This window comes from Lissotriton vulgaris, chromosome 4_1 (assembly GCF_964263255.1).
Source record: "Lissotriton vulgaris chromosome 4_1, aLisVul1.2, whole genome shotgun sequence".
NCBI lineage: Eukaryota > Metazoa > Chordata > Amphibia > Caudata > Salamandridae > Lissotriton > Lissotriton vulgaris.
The window spans coordinates 1,297,477,439-1,297,502,191 of record NC_141691.1 but is presented as its reverse complement, the minus strand read 5'-3'; the positions used below and the strand labels follow the sequence as shown (position 1 = coordinate 1,297,502,191).

The following is a 24,753-nucleotide window of genomic DNA, read 5'->3' as shown; positions in this document are numbered from 1 at the left end:
CCTGGGTTCTGAGGGGAGTGACAACTTAGTTGGCACCCTCACTCAGGCTGTCCTTGTCAGTACAGGGGATATGGATATGTCCCCTGACATAAGTCCCAATACTTTGGGCAAATACAGACAGACACCTTTTATTAATGGAAAAATGGCTCAGGCCTATAGGGACACTTGTGCCAGTGTCACAATGGTGACACCTAGCTTTGTGGACCCTGGACAGATCATGCCAGGTACAGAATTCCTGGTGACCAATGCCAGCAATGTCACTACCAATCATAGTATGGCAATTGTAGCTTTCTCCTGGGGAGGGGTAACTGGCCACAAGAAGGTTGTAGTTAGTTCAGACCTCCCAGTGGATTGTTTGTTGGGCAATGATTTGGAGTCATCACAATGGTCAGAAGTGGAGCAGAGGACTCATCTGGAAATGTTAGGTTTGCCAGCACATGTGTTTGCTGTGACTAGGTCACAGGCCAGAAGATGCCCCACTGAACAGGTGCTGGATCCTGGAACAATGGACCAGACACCTTCCAAGAAAAAGAGCAGTAGGGTTAAGGCTGTGCCTTCCCCCTTGCCCCAGGTTGTGGATCAAGTCTCAGAGGAGGCTGACCTGCAGGAATTGAGGGAAACTGAGCCTAGAGAGTTTGAACTTGATCAAGTTGAATTCTTGGGTTCAGGGGGACCCTCAAGGGAAGACCTGGGGAAGGACCAGTTAGGCTGCCCTTCTCTTGAACCCCTCAGACAGCAGGCTGCTGCTGAGGCTGCTGGGAACGCCACAGGTACCCACAAGGTATACTGGGAAGATGGACTCCTGTACACTGAGTCAAGAGACCCCAAGCCTGGCATGGCCAGGAGGCTGGTTGTACCCTTGTCTCAGAGAGGTTTCCTACTTACCTTGGCCCATGAGATTCCCTTAGCAGGACACTTAGGCCAGACAAAGACTTGGGACAGGCTTGTCTCACACTTTCACTGGCCTCACATGAATGAGGATACCAAGGAGTTTTGTCGCTCCTGTGTCACTTGCCAAGCCAGTGGTAAGTCAGGTGGCACAACAAAGGCCCCCCTTATACCAATGCCTGTGGTGGGGGTGCCCTTTGAAAGAGTGGGGATTGACATTGTTGGTCCAATGGAACCCCAGACAGCATCAGGGCACAAGTTTATACTGGTGGTAGTGGATCATGCCACCAGGTATCCTGAAGCTATTCCACTTAGGACCACCACAGCCCCTGTGGTGGCAAGGGCCCTAGTTGGAGTGTTCTCCAGAGTGGGCTTCCCTAAGGAGGTTGTCTCTGACAGAGGTGCAAACTTCATGTCAAGCTATTTAACTGCTATGTGGAAGGAGTGTGGTGTCAATTACAAATTCACTACACCCTATCACCCACAATGCAATGGGCTTGTTGAAAGGTTCAACAGGACCCTAAAAGGGATGATTCATGGACTACCTGAAACACTCAGGCGTAGATGGGATGTCCTGATGCCCTGCCTTCTGTTTGCTTACAGAGAGGTCCCACAAAAGGGGGTTGGCTACAGCCCTTTTGAACTTTTGTATGGGCATCCTGTGAGAGGCCCCTTATGTTTGGTGAAGGAAGGATGGGAGAGACCTCTCAAAAAGCCTGCAACCAACATAATGGACTATGTACTTGGTCTCCGCTCCAGGATGGCTGAGTATATGGAGAAGGCATCAGAAAACCTTAAGGCCAGTCAAGAACTTCAAAAAGCTTGGCATGACCAAAAGGCTGTCCTGACTGTTTATCAGCCTGGACAGAAGGTGTGGGTGCTGGAGCCAGTGGCCCCAGCAGCACTCAAAGACAAATGGTCTGGGCCCCACACAATCCTTGAGCAAAAGGGAGAGGTCACCTACCTGGTGGACCTTGGAACTCCCAGGAGTCCCCATAGGGTACTCCATGTCAACAGGCTCAAAGCATATGTCGACAGGAAGGACATGAGCTTGCTCATGGCCATAGATGAGGGACAGGAGGAAGAGAGTGACCCTCTCCCAGACCTGCTCACTCAGAATCCTGATGATGGGTCAGTAGATGGTGTTGTCTTTTGTGGCAGCCTCTCTGAACATCAGCAGAAAGACTGTAAACAGGTTCTTCAGTCTTTCAGACGTATGTTCTCTCTGACACCCAGTCAGACCAATTGGTGCACCCATGAGGTTGACACTGGTGACAGCCTGCCAGTCAAGAGTAAAATCTACAGGCAGCCTGATCATGTTAGAGACTGCATAAAAACTGAAGTGCAGAAAATGTTGGAATTGGGAGTCATTGAACCCTCAGATAGCCCTTGGGCTAGTCCAGTAGTTCTAGTGCCAAAGCCTCACACCCAAGATGGTAAGAGAGAGATGAGGTTTTGCGTAGACTACAGGGGTCTCAATGCAGTCACTAAGACTGATGCCCATCCAATACCAAGGGCAGATGAACTTATAGATAGATTGGCTTCTGCCAACTACTTAAGTACATTTGACTTAACAGCTGGGTATTGGCAAATCAGGTTAGCTGAGGATGCCAAGCCCAAAACAGCATTTTCAACCCCTGGTGGGCATTATCAATTTGTGGTAATGCCCTTTGGTCTGAAAAATGCACCTGCCACCTTCCAAAGGTTGGTGAATCAAGTCCTTACTGGGCTGGATGACTTCTGTGCAGCATATCTAGATGATATTGCTGTCTTTAGCTCCACCTGGGAGGATCACCTGGTCCACCTGAGGAAAGTGTTAGAGGCTCTGCGAGCAGCAGGCCTCACTATCAAGGCCACCAAGTGCCAGATAGGGCAGACACAGGTTGTATACCTGGGCCACCTTGTAGGTGGAGGCCAGGTTCAGCCACTGGAGAGCAAAATACAGTCAATCAGGGACTGGGCTCCTCCAACCACCCAGACTCAGGTTCGAGCTTTCTTGGGCCTGACTGGATACTACAGAAAGTTTGTCAGGAACTATGGTTCCATTGTGACACCATTAAATGAACTGACAAGTAAGAAAATGCCAAAAAAGGTTCAGTGGACAGCAGGCTGTCAAAAAGCATTCGATGACCTAAAGCAGGCCATGTGCACAGCACCTATCCTTAAGAGTCCAGACTACTCCAAACCATTCATTGTCCAAACAGATGCTTCTGAGTTGGGTGTGGGAGCTGTTCTTTCTCAACTGAATTTTGATGGTCAGGATCAGCCCATTGCTTTTATAAGCAGAAGGCTGACCCCCAGAGAGAAGAATTGGTCAGCTATTGAGAGGGAGGCCTTTGCTGTGGTTTGGGCCCTGAAGAAGCTGAGGCCATACTTGTTTGGCACTCACTTCAAGATTCAGACCGACCATAAGCCCCTCTTGTGGCTAAATCAGATGAAGGGTGAAAACCCCAAACTGCTTAGGTGGTCCATTTCCCTACAGGGGATGGACTTTACAGTGGAACATAGGCCTGGTACTGATCATGGCAATGCCGATGGGCTCTCCAGATATTTCCACTTAGAACAAGAAGACTCACCTGGTCAAGGTTAGCTTATTGTCCCAAAGTTTGGGGGGGGGTCATGTAGGAGAGTAGGGTCTGCAATCCTATGATCACCCAGATTTTTTGCTTTTGTTTCACTGGTTTACGACTTTCTCTGGCTGTGGGCCTGCCAATCAGACCCACAGCCTGGCTGTTCTCTTTCTAAATTACCTCATGTACCCTAGGTGCATCTACCAATTGGTACTGGGCCACCTTATCAGACCCTGTAACTCAGGGCATAGGTGTACCCAGGGCTGCCAGGGGCTGCAGCACGTATTGTGCCACCCCTGGCTGGCCTCCTAAATTTGACACAACTGGCTGCATGACAGCTAGGGCAAAGTCGTGTAATCACCCTTTGCTGTAGGTGTAGTATACCTATACCTAACCCTAAAATGGACACACAGATTCCTATCAGTCACTCCTATGGCAGGCCTTGACAATCCTGAAGGCAGAGTGCTTGGAATCGTGTGAGATGGTGCTCTGGCATGAGCTGAGCCTGTCTGCAGCTTGCGGAATCAAGTCCTAATAGCTGTTCCATGATATCGCATACCATATACTCTTAAGTGCATTATAATCCTCGCGGTTAAATGCTATGTTTGGTATTGCTTTATCAAAACATGTCGAGTAAGGTGTCATACGAATTGGAATACTAACCCCTCGCCAAATCTGGCGACGGGGTTAGCATTCCACCCCCTAGAGGGACACGACATGTATGTAACTGTGAACCCCGGTTAAAGTTAACTGAAGCCTCAGCTCCACAAAATGGATGCTGCCACCACAGACACGAGTCTGACCCCCTGCAGCTGGGAGTCCTTCCAGCGAGGGGAGCCTGGACAAAGGGTTTCCTGTCAGGGGCGGTGCTAGCACCGTCCCAGACATGGTTTTGTGTATCCTGGGTAGGCAGGGCTTTTCAGGAAGGTGACTGCTGAGTGGCACCCCGGTGCTCACTACGCATAGGCCAGTCAGAACCAGTTCCAGGGGCACACCAGCCCCTGGCCTGGGGAAGTCCGGCAGGGGAGAGGGGTGTAACCACCCCCCTCCTGGTCCCACCCATAGGCAGGACCTAGTCACCGGGTCAGCCCCCTTTTTTAGTATAAAGATGGGAGCGGGCCCCCTGTTAAAATTAGATCATCTTTGGAATCAAGATACCACTTTCTTCGAAAGGACTTCACGATTTCTTCTTCAAGATTCTCCCTTGTGGCTAAGGAGTAGTCACCCTGCATCCGCAGGCACCATCCTAAAGAACACTGCGGCCTGCTGCAAGTCCTTCATCACGAATCCGACGACCCAGCACGACGAGACCCGGCTTCCCTGGCACCTCTGACCTCTACTCACCTCTACAGCGAAGCTGAGAACCGTGAGTGCGACGAGACCTCAAGGGACCGACGATCGCCAAGACTGCACGACATCTTTATTGCAAGCCCACCGAGTCTTCCACTGGTGAGTGCTTTGGGGTCCGAGAAGCCCCAACCCTGCGCAGCTCCAGCACCCAAGATCAGCCTCCCTGCATCTCCACGATCGGCGTGGGGCCCTTCTGCTGTTTGCTGTGCACCGCGTTGTTTGGCTACTAGCCGGCTGGCTTGTGGCCTTCTGAACGACACCCGACGACAACTCTTCTGCTGGTCTGGTTGCTCCAGGCTGGCCCTTGCTTCCTTCTTCAAGAGAGGCACCCCGGACCCTCCTGGTCCACTCCAGACGCCATTTTAGGTCCACCGCGTGGGCTTGAATTTGCCAAGGCTTTGTTGCCCAATCCTGGGTCCAGCGACGCCGACAGCTTCTATCTTCGTGGGACAGCTCGATCCTCCATCCTGGTCGCCGACAACGCCTCCTGGTCCGTGAGATCTTCGAGTCAAGCGTCACCCACTCACCTAGTCGAGGTGGCTACCATCCGGTGCCCTCCTGGTGCCCACTGACTACTGGCTAGTAGTCTCGAACTTGGTCCCCTCTGCTTTCAGGTGTCATCTATCTTCAAGATCCAGGCTTGGATCCAACTGAACTTTCTTCACTGGTCACCGGCCAGCATCTTTTCTTCCGGCTCCTGGTCCGTCTACGAGGATTCCCGACGTCTTTTCAGACCTATGCAGCTGCAGCCCCTGGGCTAGGTAACTTCGGCATTTCGGTGCCCCAGCATAGCCTCACTATCTAAGGGTCAAGATCCACTTTCGTTTTCTCCCTACCAGGTCGGGTTCGCCCGAGAACACTAACTTTGCAATTTCTAGCTACCATAGACTTTTGTCCGCATCTCGCGTGAGAGTGCACACACTGCACCCGAGTCCCCTAGGCCTCCTAGAAGTAATCTAACGATTCCCTAGTCAAGTCCTAGCGATTCCAAAAGCTATTAGTACTGTACTTACCTGCTAGGAATTTCGCATTCCACTTTCAGAGTATATGGTTTTCCGTGCCCCTCGGGCATTTGTATATACTGTGCTAACTTAAGTATTTTTGTAAGAGTTTTGGTTTGTGCTTAGTACCCTGTCCTCATAAAGAGTACAGGGCTGTTGTGATCTTTAAATAAATAACTGTTTATTTTCATAACACTTGTGTGGTGTCCTTTCACTTGGTATTCAAGGGGTATATGTGTGGTAAACAGCTGGCTTAACACGCCCTCTCGAGTCTTTAGCCTTAGACTGCTCGTATCCACGCTACTAGGATAGCTGGTCTATAAGGTTGACTTACAACCAATCATCAATAAGGGTTGCTGGACTGATACATAGTGTTCACTAGAATAGTGAGCACTGCATATCAGGCCACCTTCTCACAATGGGCTCGATGATCCCTCTTCTTTCTAGCTCTTGCAGCTCGACTTTCACGTCATCCCTCACGGCCAATGGGATGTTTCTCACCTTATGGGCCACTGGTACTGCTCCCTCTTTGAGGATGATCCTGTGTGCGAATCTGTCTAGTTTCCCCACTGTGCCCCCGAAGACAGTTGGAAAGTCTTTTCTCTATTTGTCCGTGTCCGGTCCGCCATCTTGTTCCGTTAACAGGATTTGTTCCTTGCCTCCTGGGTCCAATTTGATGCCTAAGTCTCCCTGGTCGAGCCAGCCTAGGACTGAAGGGCCTTTCTCTGAGACGTATAGCTTGCACCATGCTGATCTCCCCCTGAACTCGAAGTTCAGCTTCCTGTATCCGGCCATGGGTATGCGATCTCCGTTGTATGTGACGGGACGGATGTCCAGTCTTTCCAATTCAGGGCCCAGTCGTGGAGCAAACTTCTCCTCCCATACTGTTCTTTGGATAATGGTGTAGGGTGACCCTGTGTCTGCCACCACTTGGATTTCAACGCCTCCTATTGTCATCTCCAGGATGGGTTTCATCGTTCTACTTCCATCGATACCTAGGACTTGCCCATCCACACTCATGATCTCGTCGTAGATGCAGAGCATGGTCACCACTTCTTCTTCTGCCACTTCTTCTGGTCCCTCCCCTTCTTGGCCAACATACTTCACTGCATTCTTAGATGCTTTCTTCCTACACACTTTCTCATAATGGCCGACAATCCCACAAAACAAGCATTTGGCGCGAAATGCGGGACACTTCCGGTCGTGCGCCTCGTGTGACCAGCTTCCGCACCTGTAGCATGACTTTTTGTTACTTCCCGCTGATTTACCAGCGGGGCCAGGGGTGTTTGGCCATCTGCTCGGACCCTTCTCCGACGGTTTCCGTGTCTGGTGGTCTCTGTGGTGCTCTTCGTTGTCTACTTTGTTCACTACGCCGCTGGGCGCGGTTTCTTTCTTCGTGGCTGCTGCGCCCCTTCGCGCTAGTTCGGCCCTCTTGACTATTACTAGTACATCTTTGAGCGAGGTGTCGCCTGCAGCCCATAGCTTGTCCTGCACATTCGTGCAAGTGGTGTGCATCACCACTTGGTCCTTTATGAATTCGCTTTCCCAGTTTGCATACCTGCATGAGGACGCTAGCTTCCTCAGCGCCGCCACGTACTCTTCCACCGTCTCTCCTGGTTGTTGCTTTCTTTGCTGGAAGTTAAACCTGTCCACTGAGACACATATCGATGGTTTGAAGTGCTCATCCAGGTCTTCCATTGCATGTGCGTACACGTCGTCGTCTGTCGCTTCTCTCTTTCTAGGAACCAGGCTTTTGTAGATCCTCAGACCTTCCGGGCCCAGGTTTAACAGTAAGATGCGTTTCTTTCTCGGTGGCTTGAATTTCTCTTCACTTTCATCTTCTAGCACTTCTATAAAATTGTCTATATATTCTTTCCAGTCCTCCCATTTCATGAGAGGTTCCCCTGGTCTGGGAAGGAACTGGACTGGCGCCATCGCGAACCCCGCCTGCGCGCTCATCTTCTCACCCTTGGATGTGGGCGGCGCACTTTCCTGGCCTCTCGGGCTCCCCGGCGCGCTGTTTTGTTCTTCCCCGCTGACTACGGGTGGGGGGCTGTTCCTTTCAGCCCCTTCCCGCTCAGGTGGGGTAGCCAGTGCGGTTCCTTGTGGGCCGTGGTCGTGGCTAGCTTCTGGCGCGATGTGCGTCGCAACTCCAGGTAGGTTACTCACTGCGCGTCTGCTGTGCGCTTTATTGTGCGCTTGTTAGCTCTGCTACGCTCCTTGTGGTGCCCGGGTCAGGGTGTGGCCACTGTGTGTTCCCTCGGGCCCTCTTCGCGCTCCGCTCCGTGACTCCGCTCCGTTACTCCGGCTCGTCGTGTGATCTGTGTCGTGGGGGGTCATGGGCCACTGATCCCACCTTCGTCGCCACTGTAGAGGTGTACTCTCTTCCCCCAATAACTCTCGGAGCCAGGTTGCTGTTATGCTTACTTTATTCAAGTTATCCGTTACAAGGAGCGCCGAGCATGTCCTCTGCCCAGCCGGCTCGCACGCTTCTGCCTCCGCTGCGCGCGCTGCCTTCCTACGTCACCGCACGTCACGTAGCTACGTGACGTGCAACGCTAGAGCGCTCACTACAGTTCTACCATTAAAATAACAAGACCCTACAATTTAGTGAGAACATTGTTGTGAAGCATGCGCTCTTTATTTCCTGATTTATCGGAGTTAGTGTTGCAGGCTGTGCATGCGTAGCTTATCACATCAAATAACTTTTGTAATTCCTTTCTTATTAATTTCATTTTCATATAAATGAATAGTATGCACAATTTTTCCATTTTTAAACTTTACCGGTTAATGCTTCCAATTTGGAACTTAGCACCTCGTTTCCATATGGATACACCTTAACTGTACTCTGTTCTCCATTTTTATTCAGATTAGTGCTGGCAATTTCTTGTTGGTTGGACAGCAGCATGTTACGGAACCTTGAAGTGAACTGATTTCCCCCGTAAAGCTGACATCCATTTATATTTCATGTCATTTTTGTAGCTGGGTTATTTCGCTTCACAATCGATTTATACGCTTTTTACCTTTTTTTAAAGGTTCCAATTATAAATTGCCCTGATATTTATACTCATACACAGAATAACAGTTTTTCTGTACTAGTGTAAACCCCGGTACACGTGGCGATACGGGAACTTTGGGGCATATTACCTAGAAATAGCGATATTTATCGCTAAGCAGGGATAGCGGGAATAATTTTATCGCCGCACTACGACGATTTTTATCGCTGAGATACCTTGCTATCATCAAGGTTTATCTCAGAAACTATAAAAATCATTAGAAATGCGTGTATATATCGCTGGAAATACAGCGATATTCACACATTATCGTGACAATGCTCTTAGCCATGTTATCCACCTCCCATTGGATAACATGGCTAAGAACTGCTCTGGGCAGGTGTTAGCTTTTGGAGATATTCGCTCTTAGCGCAAATATTTCCAAACCTACGCCTTTGTAGGTAATAGGAGATAGCGATGTTAGCGACTGTTTTCAGTCGCTAACATCTTGGCACACCCACTTTGCATGTCATTAGCGATAAATATCGCTGACTTGCAAAGCGGGCCTCAAGATGCTCGCTATCGCCTATTAGCTGTCACTAACTGGTTTTAGCGACAGCTTGGTAATAGGGCGATCAAATTATCGCCGATTTAGCGGGAAAAAGTCCTGCAAAAGCGGCGATAAGGGCCCTTGGTAATATGCCCCTTTGTTCTCAGGCTATAGGACGCAGGTTATATTGTAGAATCTGCTACTGTGACTCTGTGGAACCTCTGTGGTGCTGTCACTGTTCCACCTAAGACAGCTTCCAACTCTTCTGTATTTATGGATTGTTCACTGCCCCCCTGTATGCTGTGCTTTCCTGTCCTTTCCATTTGTCAGATGCCCATCCGAGAGGCTTACCTTTAATACTAATACATTTCTAGAGGTAGTTTATTCCCACTTTTCATGGAGACCATTCTCCCCTTTTTTATCAGTGAGTATTTAAAGCGCTTGCTCGTACGGCTTCAGAAAGGTGCTAGTAAGAGGCTGGTCTTTAACCATCACTTGATCACCATTGTGTATTTCGAGGTTCATGTTCCTCCATTTCCTTGTGGCACTCTCATTTTCAATGAATTTGTGTCTCCCCTGAATGTGTGTATAATCTGTCCCTTGTGGGAGCCAAACTAAGGCTATTTACATGGAGTCCCTAGGAGTTCTCCCAAGCAACATGATTCCTGCTGAGCACTTGGTCATGTACACACTACACAATTCCGCCCCATACAATTTCACAACCAACAATTCCAAATCCACCACATAATTCCACTCCACACCACATACATCCACTGTACTCCAAACAAAAACACATGGGTAAAAAACGTTGTCATTTACAACGCCATTAGCACATACTCTTGCAAATGCGAGACCTACTGCATTGCAAATGCTTGTTTAAATATTGTCATCGACCTCCCAAGCGTAGACTGATGAGTTTATACTGTCATTGTCCATGTGAGGCAATAGGCACAAACAACACATTTAATGAATCGCTGCCACCGGTCTTTTTTTGTTTGTTTACTGTGCCAAAGAGAATGTTTATTAGATTTCTGTCATCAATATACATGCAAACAAAAAAAAATATTTAAATGAAATACAAGCTATGCCAACATTGCATCGGCCAAGCCAGCTAATACCTTTGCTGGCCGCTTTTTCCCCCCCATTTCACCTGTTTCCCTTCTCTGCCAGTGCCCTGCACCAAAACAACAGCTATGAACCTGGCCAGCGTTTGTACATTTCCCCTACACCTAGCCCCAGCATATCCTGGCATCCCTATACCAGAGACTGTGCAGAGGTGTGTCCCATATGTCTCCACTTCCTTAGGTCTCAGTGTGTCACTTGTCGTCCATGGTCTAGGGGTTGTGAGTAGAATAGATGTTATCGGTGTCAATCAACTCTTTGCGTTTCCCCTGCCCGTCTTATCAACCAAACCTGTCTGCTTTGTTCTCCCTCAGATACATATCATGTGTTTCTCCCCTCTAGGGTGTCTTTGCGGGAGTGATGCCCTACCGGTGCGTTTGGCGTGACTCAACCTTGTGTGTCCTTCTCAGGGAACCCTCTCTCCCATCAGCCCTAGCTTCTGCATTCTTTTCAAGGCTGCCTGGTCCCCGGCAGATCAGTAACGTTCTGCACCTTAGCAGCCATTGTTGTCAGATCTTCCTGCATATTCTCATCCCGCCTAACCTGTCTCATTCGGGACTCTTCAGTCCCTGACTATTCTAGCATGTCTCGTCTTGTCCACCAGTATTGGGGCCCTCCTGCTCCCACTCACAGTGCCTTTTCCCACATTCTTTCTCTACTCTCAGGCCTGCTTCCTACCCAGTGCATAATTTGTGAAAAATGAGTGCCAGGGCAAGCGGCCACTGCGGCCTGCACCACCCATTGCTCTCGCCAGCGCTGCCAATGATAGTAACAACACAACTACTAACCATCACCCTTTTGCAGGAGTTACAATTCATACTATTCCAAGCCCCCAAAGCTATAGAATGGCGAGGGTGTCAGCTCTTAGTCAATGTATATTGAATTAATAAACCGCTGCTCATATCTAAAATAGGCAATCGTAAGCCGGTGCTGACAATTAAGTGCCGGTGCTTCGCACCGGAAACCACCATCTCAAAGTAAGCACTATTTCTTATTTGAGCTGTGTCTCTCTGCTCTCGCCCAACCTTCTTTCTTTCTGATCCCGCCCACGCTCATATCTGTTTCCCAGTCCCTGCCTGCATTGTTTACACTCCCTTCCTGCCCAGCTGTCCCTTCAGGCACCATTCACTAGCCCTCTCTATTAGAAAATGACTAACTGCAGGGACAGAGCTCAGAACGGGATCTGGGCCAGGGGATGGGGAGGGGGCGGAGCCAGTTTATGGTGAAGCTGTTTTATTTGTGCTGATATTGGCACCACTGACAACAGAGCATGCTTGGGTCTACATCTAATGGGATCTTGTTCACCGGACTGATTAATCGTGTGTCAAAAATACCTTTACTAGTAGTACTGACGCCACTCCACTCTACAACACTCAACAGCACGTTCCTCCACACCACTCCACTCTTCGCCACTCCACTCTACAACACTCTACTCCACTCAACGCCACTCCACTCTACTCCACACCATTCCACTGTGCAAGACTCTACTCCACTCCACTCCACTCCACTCTACTCCAAGCCACACCACTCTACAACACTCTATTCCACTCTACAACACTCCAATCTAAGTCACTTCACGCCACTTTACTTCACTCTATGCCACTCCAATCTATGCCACCCCACTATACGACACTCCATGTCACTACACTACACTCCACTCTACGACAGACTACTCTAGGCTACGACACTCTACTCTACAACACTCTACTCCACTCGATACCACACCACTCTACTCTACACCACTCCAGTCTATGCCACTCCATTATACAACACTCCTCTCCTCTCTTTTCTATGTCAACCCATGCTACGACACTCTACATTACTCTACACCACTCCATGCTACTTTACCCCACTCTACGCCACTCCACTCCACAAGACTCTACTCCACTCTACGCCACTCCACTCTACTCCACACCACTCCACTCTACAATACTCTACTCCACTCTACAACACTCTACTTCAATCTAAGTCACTACACGCTACTCCACTCAACGCCACTCCACTCTACTCCACACCATTCCACTGTACAAGACTCTACTCCACTCTACTCCACTCCACTCTACTCTACTCCAAGCCACACCACTCTACAACACTCTATTCCACTCTACAACACTCCAATCTAAGTCACTACACGCCACTTTACTTCACTCTATGCCACTCCAATCTATGCCACCCCACTATACAGCACTCCATGTCACTACACTACACTTCACTATGCGACAGACTACTCTAGTTTACAACACTCTAGTCTACGACACTCTACTCCACTCAATGCCACACCACTCTACTCTACACCACTCCAGTCTATGCCACTCCATTGTACAACACTCCTCTCCTCTCTTTACTATGTCAACCCATGCTACCACACTATACATTAATCTACACCACTCCTCGCTACTTTACCCCAATCTACGCCACACCACTCTACAAGACTCTACATCACTCTACGCCACTCCACTCTACTCCACTCTACAACACTCTACTCCATCCTACAACACTCTACTGCAATCTAAGTCACTACACGCCACTTTACTCCACTCTATGCCATCCCACTATATGACACTCCATGTCACTACACTTCACTACACTCTACGACAGACTACTCTAGGCTATGACACTCTAGTCTACCACGCTCTACTCCACGCCACAATACTCTACTCTGCACAACTATACCACTCCATTGTACAACACTCTTCTCCACCCTATTCTATGTCAACCCATGTTACAACACTCTACATTAATCTACACCACTCCACGCTCCTTTACTCCACTCTAAGCCACTCCACTCTATGCCCTCCACTCTACTGCACTTTATTCCATGTCATTATACTCTACTTCACTGTACTCTATGATACTCTACTTTCTGACACACTACACCACTCTACGACACTCCACTCTACTCTATGACATTCTACTGTACCCACTCCATTCTACTGGACTCTACAACATTCTACTGTAAGACAATCCTCTCCACTCTGCACTTCTCCAGGCTACAACATTCTACTCCAATCTACACCATTTTACCCCACTCTACGCCACTTTACTCTACACCACTTCAATCTACGACACTCTACTCCATGTCTCTCCACTCTACCAAGCCTCCACTCTATGACACTCTACTCCATGATACTTAAGTCCATGTCACTTTACTCTATGCCATTCCACTCTACTCTACAACACTCTACTCCTGTCTACGCCACTCCACTTTACACTACTATACTCTACCACACTCCACTCTATGACACTTTACTCTACATCATTCTACCCCATTCTATGTCACTCAACTCTACGGCATCTCTCTACAACCCTCCACGCTATACCTTACTCCAGTCTATGCAACTACATGCCACTTTACTGCACTCTACACCACTTCACTCTACGCTACTCCAATCTATTCCACTCCCCTCTACAACACTCCACTCTATGGCACTCTACTGCACTCTGTGCCACTCCGCTCAATAATACTCTACTATAAGCATGGGCGGAAAATCCGTTTCGCTCGCGGATTTTGCGGATTTTCGGTAAATTCGCAATCCGCGAATCTCCCGCAAAATCCGCAAATCCGCGAGCAGCGGATTTTATGGCTTGCTCGCACTGTTCGCGTGAGTTCGCGGCTTCCCAGTACAACTTCGCGCCCCGCGAATAAGCGCAAAATTGCAGAAATACGATCTTAGCAAAACTGAAACTAATTACCAGGTTCAAAAGGTCAGGCTCATCATTAGTAGCCATTTCCTGTAGTGCTTCCTGAGGGGCCCCTCCAGAGTTCAGTTGCCAGTTGCAACTATTATGTGACCCTGCTCTGAACCTCAGAATAGTTACACATATGCCACAAAGGTTCTGAATTACAGCTAAGGGAGACAAGCAGGAGCCAGGCTGGAAGTTCAAATCCATTAATCAGCCCCTAATTCATTATTGTCAGTTGGGGCAGGGCAGGTGTTGTAACTAATTTTGCAACAATGAAAGCACTTAGCAAGTGCAAAAGATCACTAATCAGGAAGCACTAAGGAAGCAGGTGCCAGCTAAAAAAATATTCTGTGACACATTAATCAGCCCCAAATTAATTCAGGTCACTTGAGGCAGGGAAGGTGTGCTTGCTTTGCCACAATAATGTACACTGACTGGACAACCAGAGGGTGCTGTGATGAAACAGAGGGTGGCATTGGTGGGCCAGAGGGTGGCATGAGTAGTCAGAGAGTGGCAGTGGTGACAGAGAGTGGCAGTGATGAAGAAGAGTGTCCCAAACAGGCTGGACACGTAGAAACAACAAGTTCGCGAAACTTGCGACCCGACAGGTAAGTTTGCGTTTGCGAAATTGTACAAAACCCTCGCGAACTGGCAGAAACCCGCGCGAACACACAAAAAAAAAATCCGCAAATTCGCGAGAATTCGCGGATTTTGCGAATTGCGAGTTCGCAAATCCGCAAAATTCGCGTACGCGAGATTCGCAAAATTCGCCCATGCTTACTCTACTACACTATAATCCAAGCTACAACAGTCTACTCTAATCTGAGCTACTCCACACTACTTTACTCCAATCTACGCCCTCCAGTCTAAGCTAGTCCACCCTACAACACTCCACTCAATGACATTCCACTCTACGACACTCCGCAAGACTCTACTCTACTCTTTGACACTCTACGACACTCTACTCCACTCTACTCTATGACACTCTGCTTCACGCTACTTTACTCCACTCCACTCTACAACACTCTACTTTACGACACTCTATGCCATTTCACTCTGCAATACTCTGCAATACTCCACTGTATGACACTCTACTCTGCAGCACTCTACTCTTCTCTACATCACCACTCTATGCTATGCCACTCTACTCCTTGCTATGTCACTCTATGACGCTCCAGGGCCACCCCACTCACGCCACTAAACTCTACGACACTCTACGCCAACTCATTCTATGACACTCCACTTTACTCCACTCCACACCATTCCACAACACTCCTCTTTATGACCCTCTGCTCCACTCTGTTACTCCATGCTACAACACTATACTCCAATCCACTCTATGTCACTCTATGCCACTCTGTGTCACTCCACTCTTTGCAACTCCACTCTTTGCCACTCCGCTCTGTGTCACTCCACAACACTGCACTCTACGACACTCTACGCCACTCCACTTTACTCTACTCCACTACACTCTGGCACTCCATTCTACTCCGTGCAACTCTCCTCTATGTCACCACCCTTCAGCCATGTTGAACAGCAGCCACACTGGTGTACAACATGGATGAAACACACTGCCAAAGCCAATAGTTCTCTAATAGCCGACATCTATTGGCTTTTTGTAATGTGGTTTCACCTGAATCCCATGTACACTGTAAGCTTCTATGTACAGCTTCTCCAGTTTGAAATATTACTGATGACATAAACTGTTCTCTATAAAACGCCTCACTTTTACTTGAAGTTAAGCTAATGATATGGCAATAACAAAATAAAATACAAATATCTTTGTGTCAACAAGCACACACGTACACAGGCCTGCCGACCCACACAGCGTCATCATCTGCCACAAAATCAGAGCTTTTAGTGGGATGGAAAAACTGGGGGTGGTCTCATAAAGGGGCGTGTACTAAATAAACATGAGGGACCCTGAGAAAGCTAGTTCAAGGGAAACATCCAACCAGGGAGAGAACAAACTAAGAACATGACAAGATGTCCCCAAATATGTAAATGAAAGGGCAGTAGCTCCAAAATTATTTAGAAATCACCCACAGATCAGCTCATGTACTTTTTATTTATTTATAATCATTTATTTATCTTTTTTATATCAAACAGAAATGTAAAGAAATTCATTCATGATAGTACACAAAATATCACATAAAAACATATTCATATACACACTACACAGATATTCATAAAACATGAACGCAGCCCACAGATTACTATGAAAAAAATAATAAAGACACACCCTATATGTACAGCAACCTAGTGACAGATTGCACCCACATATACAATAAATATTAATCACATACTGTTACAAAAATAAAAAACATCGGACACTACACTAAACAATAAAGCCACAAAATCTACAAATCACAATGTAACATTCAAAGCACACACATGCGCGTTTCGGAGAGTACCACTATATATAAAAATTCCTTCATCAGGGCGCAAATGTCATGCTTTAATTTTCAGTCCTGGCCAAAAAGGGTGGCCATAAAAACAATGATAGCGAAATATAGTGTGGGAGCAGGGCTGAAGAAGCTGTCTTGACAGTCAGGAGAATCAGACTTTCACTATAATAGAGTCCAGTCTGAGCTGAATTGGACTCCAGGGGAATGGAGTTCTGAAGTATGGATGGACTTGGCCTAAATGTGGCGATGGAAAAAAATGGAGGGGTCCAAAAGGGGTATAAACGGTCCAACCAGACGATAGGTTAGTATGCCTAGGGTCCTGTCGTTGATTGAGAGAAAGATGACACGAGTGTCCTGATAACAGGGAAAGCAGAATTGTGCCACAAGGATTCCAAATAATCCTGCTACATCAGAGATGGCAAAATGCCAATGCTCTAGAAGACTGGGTCTTCAAGTATGTACAAGCCACAAGGAGACAGCGTTTCGAAGCTGAATTCCTTAATAGCAGAAGTAGGGTAACACTACTGGGATCTTGGATAATGTCCCCGATTCACACTGGCAAAAAGCCAAAAGGATAGGCAATTATGTCCCATAGTTTAGTCAGGCCAGAAGAATACTAAATAAAAACCTTAATAAGAAGTCCCGAAGTCACGGACCACCGGTGGGGCCATAATATGAGCCATAAAGGGGTGTGGCCAATGTAATTAAGGGCAAGGATTAAAACACATAAGCTAAAAATCTGTGCTTAGCATAGTGTGCCATCCGACTTTTATTTTTCTGCTCCAGTCGTTGCATCCAGATATATGATACAACACGGAACATCATAGCTGCAACAAATCAGATCTATTGGCTTTGTCAATGTTTGTTAGTTGCATAAGATAAATAAGCAGCAACTATGGCTTGTATATAATATTGAAAAAGCTTCCACTTAAAGCCCTAGTGACACCACGACAATGTTGCTGCTCCTGAGTTTCAAAAAGAGAAGGGAAATCCAGAGAGAAAATGACTCTCTTTAAAGGAGTTCCCTTCTCCTACAACGCTCATCTGGCATGACGTCATGCCGTAACCTCTTCACTAGTGAGAAGTGAGCAGTGTGAACGAGCGCACATGGATGTGCCTGCTATCACTGCAGTGCGGAAAAAAACGGACCGCCTGTGCCAGGGCTCAAAACAGAGCCCTGACAGAGACCAGTTTTGAGGCCCTCTTTAAAACTGAGGGGCATATTAGCAAGGGCTATATCGCCGCTTTAGCAGGACTTTTTCCTGCTAAAGTGGCGATAATTTTATCGCTTTATTAGCAAGCTGTCGCTAACAGCAGTTAGCAATAGCTTTTAGGAGATAGCTACATGTTTGGGGCCCGCATTGCATGTCAGCGATATTTATTTCTAATGACATGCAAAGTGGGCGTACCCAAACTGTTAGCGACTGAAAACAGTTGCTAACACAGCTATCACCTATTAGCAAGGCAGGCGAAGGGATAAAAAAAATGGCGCTAAGCGCGATTATCGCTAGAATCTAACGCCTGCTAAAAAGTTGACTTACCTGTATATTCAAGGGGGGGGGGGGGGTGGATTATCAGATTAAGCCCCCATTGGCGTTAATGCGAGAATATCGCTGGTTTTCCAGCGATATTCTCGCATTTCGCCGCAATCGCTGGATATTTTAGCACTATGGAGAAAAATGTTGCTAAAAGCATGTTTTCTCCGCTAAAATATCCAGCGATAGGCAGTGATAAAAAGAACATTCGCTAAGCACATTTAGCGATAAATATCGCTATTTGTTGCTAATATGCCCCTGAGACCCGACCCACTTAAGGCCCTGCACAAGATATCGGCTCCCTTCACACGCTCACACGGGTGAGAATCTGTAGGACCCAGCAAGCTGGAAACCCCGGCAGGGAGTGGGGTACCAGCTCACAGTGTGAAGGCTCTGGGCAGATGAAGTGCAATCAAGGTTTTACAATATCCCTGAACTTCACGTACCCCTCCAGGGTTGGCCACGGAGTGATGGGCTCAAAGTCCCATCCCAACAACAGACTCCGCCCCTTCAAGGCCCGCTCCCTCCTCACTTGGTAAAATAAATGTCAATTTCATAAACGTGCGTGTGTTTCTGTATACAGATACACAGTGGCGGTTACTTCATGGGGGCGTTTGGGCGCCGCCCCCCCTGTTTTCTCGCCGTGCGAGAAGGCAGAAACAAATGGTAGTTATTGCCTTAATATAACTACCATTTGTGATTTGTTTCTGCATTCTCGCACGGGAGAAAGCAGAACTTCCTTCCTGGTTTAGAGCCGAGTCAGAGTGGGCGGTGTGTTACTCGAGGGCAGGGGGGAGTGGCTTGGGGGAGTGGCTAGCCCACTGTTGTTAATACTGATTGTTTGGGCACCATGAGGCCGCCCAAACAGACAGTATTAACTACAGTGGGAAAGCCACTCCCCCAAGCCACTCCCCCCTGCCCTCGCGTAAAACCACACACTCACTCTCCCTTTTCTCTCTGTATGCTGCTGCAGCAGCATACAGAGAGAAAATGACGTAGCCTGGGGCAGCCGGCCGCCCCAATCAAAATCGCAGTGGTGGAGGGGAGGGAGTCTGCCTGCTGCGCCGCCTTCCTGTGATGACGTGCTGCAGGACTTGAAAAGAGGAAGGCGGGAGTCGGGAAAGAGTCTCTCCGGACGGTGAGTTTATTTTTTTTTATTACCCGTTCCTATTTCATTTAAATTCATACTTTTCCATTTGCTTTTCTATTATTGAGAGCCGATTCATGTTCAGGGAGATTTATCGTGTCTCCGTAGAAAAAAACGAAGATGTATGGTTTTTGCAACAAATGTTTTGAAACTGGGGTTCTGTTCCTGATAATTTTGTTTATTTAACATTGATGTTATTTATGCACATTATAGCAATAATTTTGTGGAACATTTAAAATAGTAATTAATCTGTTCCTGCAACAGTCTGCAACAAATGCTTTACGATGTTCACCAAGAACCGTGACGGACAGTATAATTTGTGTTGTCACAGGCGTTGATAAATTACAATGTATATACTTTGGTTGATCGTACAATTTATATAAGTTTGTGCCACAGTAAGAGCAAAGGAATGTGTTCATGGGGCAGCGGTGCTGAGACCGCTCCTCTTGGTAGAAGTGTGGTCACTGTGGTGCTTTGTGTCACGTGGACGTCTCTCCCCCACCAGAGACCTGTGCGCACAAACCATGCTAATAGGGCTCCTTGAGCGATGCCCCAAAAAACACGACAGCATAATCTGTCTTCTAAAAGTGCATAAGGTAAAAGGATCTAAACCCCTGAGCCCATGGCTCTGCTCGAAGGGAAGGGGGGAATATACAGAGAAAAGATAGAAGCAGTCATTTGTGGGCATTGCAGCTGCTCCAAAATTGCAGTGCTTGTGTCACAGCAGAAGCACGGAGGCTCGCGCAGCATACAGGAGTAAGGGACACAGTGCTTTGCTTTCCCTTTCTCCTCTTTGTACATCAACACCATTTCAGTACCCATTGATGCAAGGTGTGATCCTGGTACAATCACATTGCATAATGTTTCATATTCGCCAGTGTTTGTGGAGTGATTTGGTGTAACCCTGTAGCAGAGAATGGGCAGGAAATAGGCAGACTTAAGGGGTTGTACCTGTATTGATGTTTAACAGTGCACCATTTTATAAAACGTGCAATATGTTAATGGAAAAGTAATGGTTATATTTATTTAATCATATTTTAATGCCTCATACCCCTAACTACCTCCCGGCTTTTAGAATGCAGTGTGGGGTTTCAGAGATAAAACCTTGAACATATGAGATGGAAGGGGGGAGGAGGCTGAGTGTCTGACTATTTATCTGCATTATAATTCCTATTATAAGATCCGTTTGGGTGTCTGCTTTACAGTTTCAAGACTGAGGTGTGTCTGCTTGCTAGTTGTGTATTTGTCTACTTGGCAATCCCCAGTAGAGAGGTGTATGTACACCTGTAGTGAGCATGGGTCTCTGTGGAGCTGGGTGAAGGTACAAGAGCAAAGCTGTGTGAATTGAGGGGAGGGGAGGTGCAGTGACCGATCTGTTTAATAGGCCCAGCCAGCACTAATTGCTTTATTAACCTTCCTGCTTCCTCAAATTTGCTTAAAAATGCACTGTTTGTCCACTCTTTTTTCAAACTTTTCTTGGTGGGGAAGCCCTCAAACCCCACGTAGGTTGTTCGACCTCGCTCGCTATACTCGCTACCTGTAGTGCAGTACAACAATAATGTGACGCCCCACCACTTTCAAATGTCACCAGCCGCCACTGCAGATACACATACGTTTAATAACCTGCAGCAGTAACCCATCAAGTTACCTAACTGGCATTAAAGTTTTTGACCCTCTACCTCCTGAGTTGTTGCATTCGGCACGGGGCACTCAACCTGCAGTTCACACAGTTTCCAAGACGTACTCAAGTCACCAACCTATCACTAGCGTTTCTCTAGCACATTTTATGCCACAAGAGAATCCTCAATTGGTGGTTTATAAATGCACCTGGCCCACGCAGAATAAATAGCATTCGTACTGCTTATTTAATGTGAATGACCTTGAGGCAGTGTGAGACAAGTGTTATTACTAAACTCGATGGTGCTCAATTTATAGCCTGTGAAAGGATAAGAAGCTGAGTTGACCTTTTTAGGATTTTAAGCTTTGAATGTACAGATTAAGCACACGTCTGCTGTAGACATCAGAACCCCCCGGAATTATTTTATGAGAAAGAGAGACTCTCTTCAACTGTAAAACGCATTGAGCCAAATGCATTTTTAAGAGTACTCTAGGGCATATTTTTTTTTAAATGTGGGAGCGCGGAGCTGGGCAATTTCAGCAGCGCCGTGCTCCAACATTTTTAAAATGCAGGGATGCGCTGTATTCACAAGAATACGACGCAACCCTGTGTTTCCCATAGCGCTGGTGCAAAAAACGCTGCCATGCGCTAGCGCAGTCACCCTGCCGCCATGTTGCAAGAGTGCCTGCGTTGCAGGGGTGATTGTTTATGTGCAGGAATGGACTAATCAATAATGGCTACTTGCTCTTTATATGTGTGCTCCGCAATGCATCACACATGGAAAGAAATTAATAGTTTCCGCTTGTATCGCCATTCTAACGCCTGGTAATCCATGGCGCTAGAATGGCGCTGTTGTTGGTGCTGCCTCAGCCTTGTAAATCTGGGGCAGTGTCTAAAAGCAATGGGTGTTGTGGTGGACCCCCGCAGCAACAGCCATTGCATGCTCCTTTATCACAGAGGGCTTCAGCGGAAAGGGACATATTTACAAAGTGCTGTTAAGCCACGTAAAGAGAATTAGCGCCACCTTGTAAATATGGGAACCGGCGCTACGCCACTGGAACGTCAAAAAAGTGATGCTCCGGTGCTGATTAGGGCTTGTGAATATGCCCCTCTGAGTCTCTCACAGAGATTCCAGCTTAGAGTCTAACCCAGAACAGCTCTACGGTTGTCTAAGCAGTAGGATAGCTGTGTGTATTGCACGCCACAAAATATGTGCACTATGACAGTTCTGGTGCATTGTGCAGGAAAGTGGCCTTGTAAGAACCTGCTGGGACATAATACCTGAATATAGTTCAAGTTGCAGATCATTCCTACTGTTTCATTGTGTCCAAGAACGATGCTCCAGGGCACCTTATGCCATATGAGTTCTAGACTGGAAGCGAAAGATTTCGCAACACGCTAGTGAACAAGATTTGCAGCAGTATTGAATGATAAATACAGCCTTGAAAAAGCACAATGGCTTATGATCTAAAGCGAAACACGTGTCGGCTACCAGAAGAAGCTGAACTCACATATGATTGAGTCAGATATGTTCATGCATTTACCAGGTAGAAACAACATGCGACAAAACATAAGTCAAAATATCAACAAGAATCACCATCAAACTTAAACCTTTTGAATCAGATTCTTTAGAACTACATAAACAATTGAATTCCATTCTAGGAATCCTAGTAGCCCAGAGCTTAATCAACTACCAGTGTATATAAATACCAATATACAAAAACAGGAGACAACTATAGCTACATAGAAAAAAAGTGACAGCAGGATCTTAAGGCGCCAATGCCTGATACCTCTGATTTAATCCTGCGTCTTTGGGCCTTCTCCTGTAGAGCTTAGCGACACTACAACGCAGCACCTACACGCATGAGCTGTCTAGTATAAACCCCAACTTAACTGGCCCTTACCAAATCAAGAAAGAGGTGCATCGTAAGAACCCTACAAACCTCGCCATGCAGGAATATCAGTGCATGTTGCAAGGCAAAGTAGAGGTGTCTTGTCAGGTCTCTGTTGGTGTCTCAGCAGTGGAACAGATGTGTTTTTTGCATGTCAATAGATGCGCATCACAAGAGCTCTGCAAATGTCTGAAAACGGGCATATTAATGTGTGGTGCAAGACAATATAGATGGGCCACACGAATCCGTTTAATGGCTTTAAGAGATTAAATGCTAGTTGACATTGTCAAACTATGAATGCCTTGTAATGTGTTAAATTCCAATATTGTTTCGTTTCACTTGCACTACTGAAAGAAAAAACGTTTAAGTAGTAGCTACATGGCACATTGGAGCTGTGGGACCAATATTGGCACTTCTATTGGGCTCTTAAATTGAACAGCTAGTCACATTCATTAGCTCCCACAACAGGCAACTGACAATTTAGAGCATTGGTCTTCAAACCGGGTGTGTGCCTCTTTCTGTGCCAGAGATATCCAGGGGACACAAAGCTGTGGTAAGAAAGAGTGATAAAGCCACAGCCGCTTATCAAGTGTCTCTGGAAACTGATAGGGTTTGCAGAGGTTCTTGGCAAATGGTGAGCTTAAAAGAGATAACCAAATATCAAAGAAATGCCTGTAACAGTAACAATGGACTTTCGTTCACAGAGGCTATTGCTGCAGGGGGATATTTGCAACATTTTACACGACATTAATTTATTGTGTTAAATTGAGCAGCACTGCAGAATATTCGTGCAATATTTAACATTCCCCACAATAATTGTAAGAGCACGTCATCTGGACGAAATTGTGTATGAGGAGGGCTCAGAACAAAACAAAAGTTTGACTGACACTGATTTAGAGGGCAAGGACAATGAGGGTGGTAGTAGAGCTAACACTTTTACATGCTAATAGCATCAATGACCTTGAGGCAGGTCAATACCATTGCTTATTGTCCCTCCCCCTCCTCATTTGCACCTTTCTGAGCCAAGCGCCCATAAGGCTGGCGATGGCTATTAATGGGTATATTGACTGACTATATATCAAAGCTACAATCGGACCGTGCAGTGTGTATTAGAGTGGGTTGTGGCTTATGGTCTATATATTAGTTATATTATAATGGGATTTCCTTTTCAAGAAATAAGTAAAAACTGCAGGTTTGGAAAGTCTGAAATTAGACAAGACACCCATGCACAAGCATTACACACCAAATTAAACTCATAAATTACGTAGTGTAAGATGCTGTTACGGTACCTTAACAATGGTCCCTCTAGAAGAGAAGCATGGACAAGGATGGTTTAATTTTGGCTGCCTTTCCTGTGCCCCTCACAACATGCCTGACTCAAACATCACCATGCCAAGGCAGCCTCGTCGCCAGTGCATAGCGGTCCTCGCGGTGAATCTTTTTGAACACGCAAACTCCAGTTTAGGCATAAAATAATGCCTCCTTTGTTTTATTTTCTTTCTTCGAGTCCGTCCAGTCTGCAGTCAGGAGTAACTTCCGCCGTGAAAGAACGGACGTGGCTGGGCACGCGCCCCTCCCTGCGCTCCTCTGCCTACCAGCCTCTTCTAGGGTCTCAGCCGGTGCACCAGCAGGGCACGCGCTGATCTTCCACCTCATCTTCTTTTCCTATCTTGTCCCGGAGCTCCTGGTGTAAATTCTGAGAATAGCCGTAGCCTTTTACTTTACTGCCCTCTGCTGCTCGCTGTGTGCACTGCACAGGCGAAGGCGTGTACTACAGAAGAACTGACAGCAAATTGAATTTTCGTAACTTGTAGATAAAGCCGTTGCCTATTGAAGGGGAGTAAAGCTCACTATCTCTGAGCGATGGGTTTAGGAGACCACTCACCCCTGCATTACCTTTACGAGGAAACTTACCATATGTGATCTGTGACACTATAAGGTGACCATGCCTTCTGGTAAGTTGCTTGGTGGTTCTAGCATAGAGAGTGTTCCCAC

At 47.1% G+C, this 24,753-nt stretch overlaps 1 protein-coding gene across 2 annotated transcripts in view; it reads right to left on the bottom strand.

The window, feature by feature from the left end:
- Positions 1-24,435, bottom strand: part of LOC147723150 (uncharacterized) — a 518,006-nt gene extending 493,571 nt beyond the window's left edge. The window contains exon 1 of one of the 2 annotated variants that reach the window (XM_086965540.1): positions 24,048-24,435. The gene's annotated coding sequence lies outside the window, so the exon portion shown is untranslated. The remainder of the gene's footprint in view (positions 1-24,047) is intronic. The other variant, XM_086965536.1, reaches the window with a different exon arrangement.
- Between the last annotated feature and the right edge of the window lie 318 nt (positions 24,436-24,753).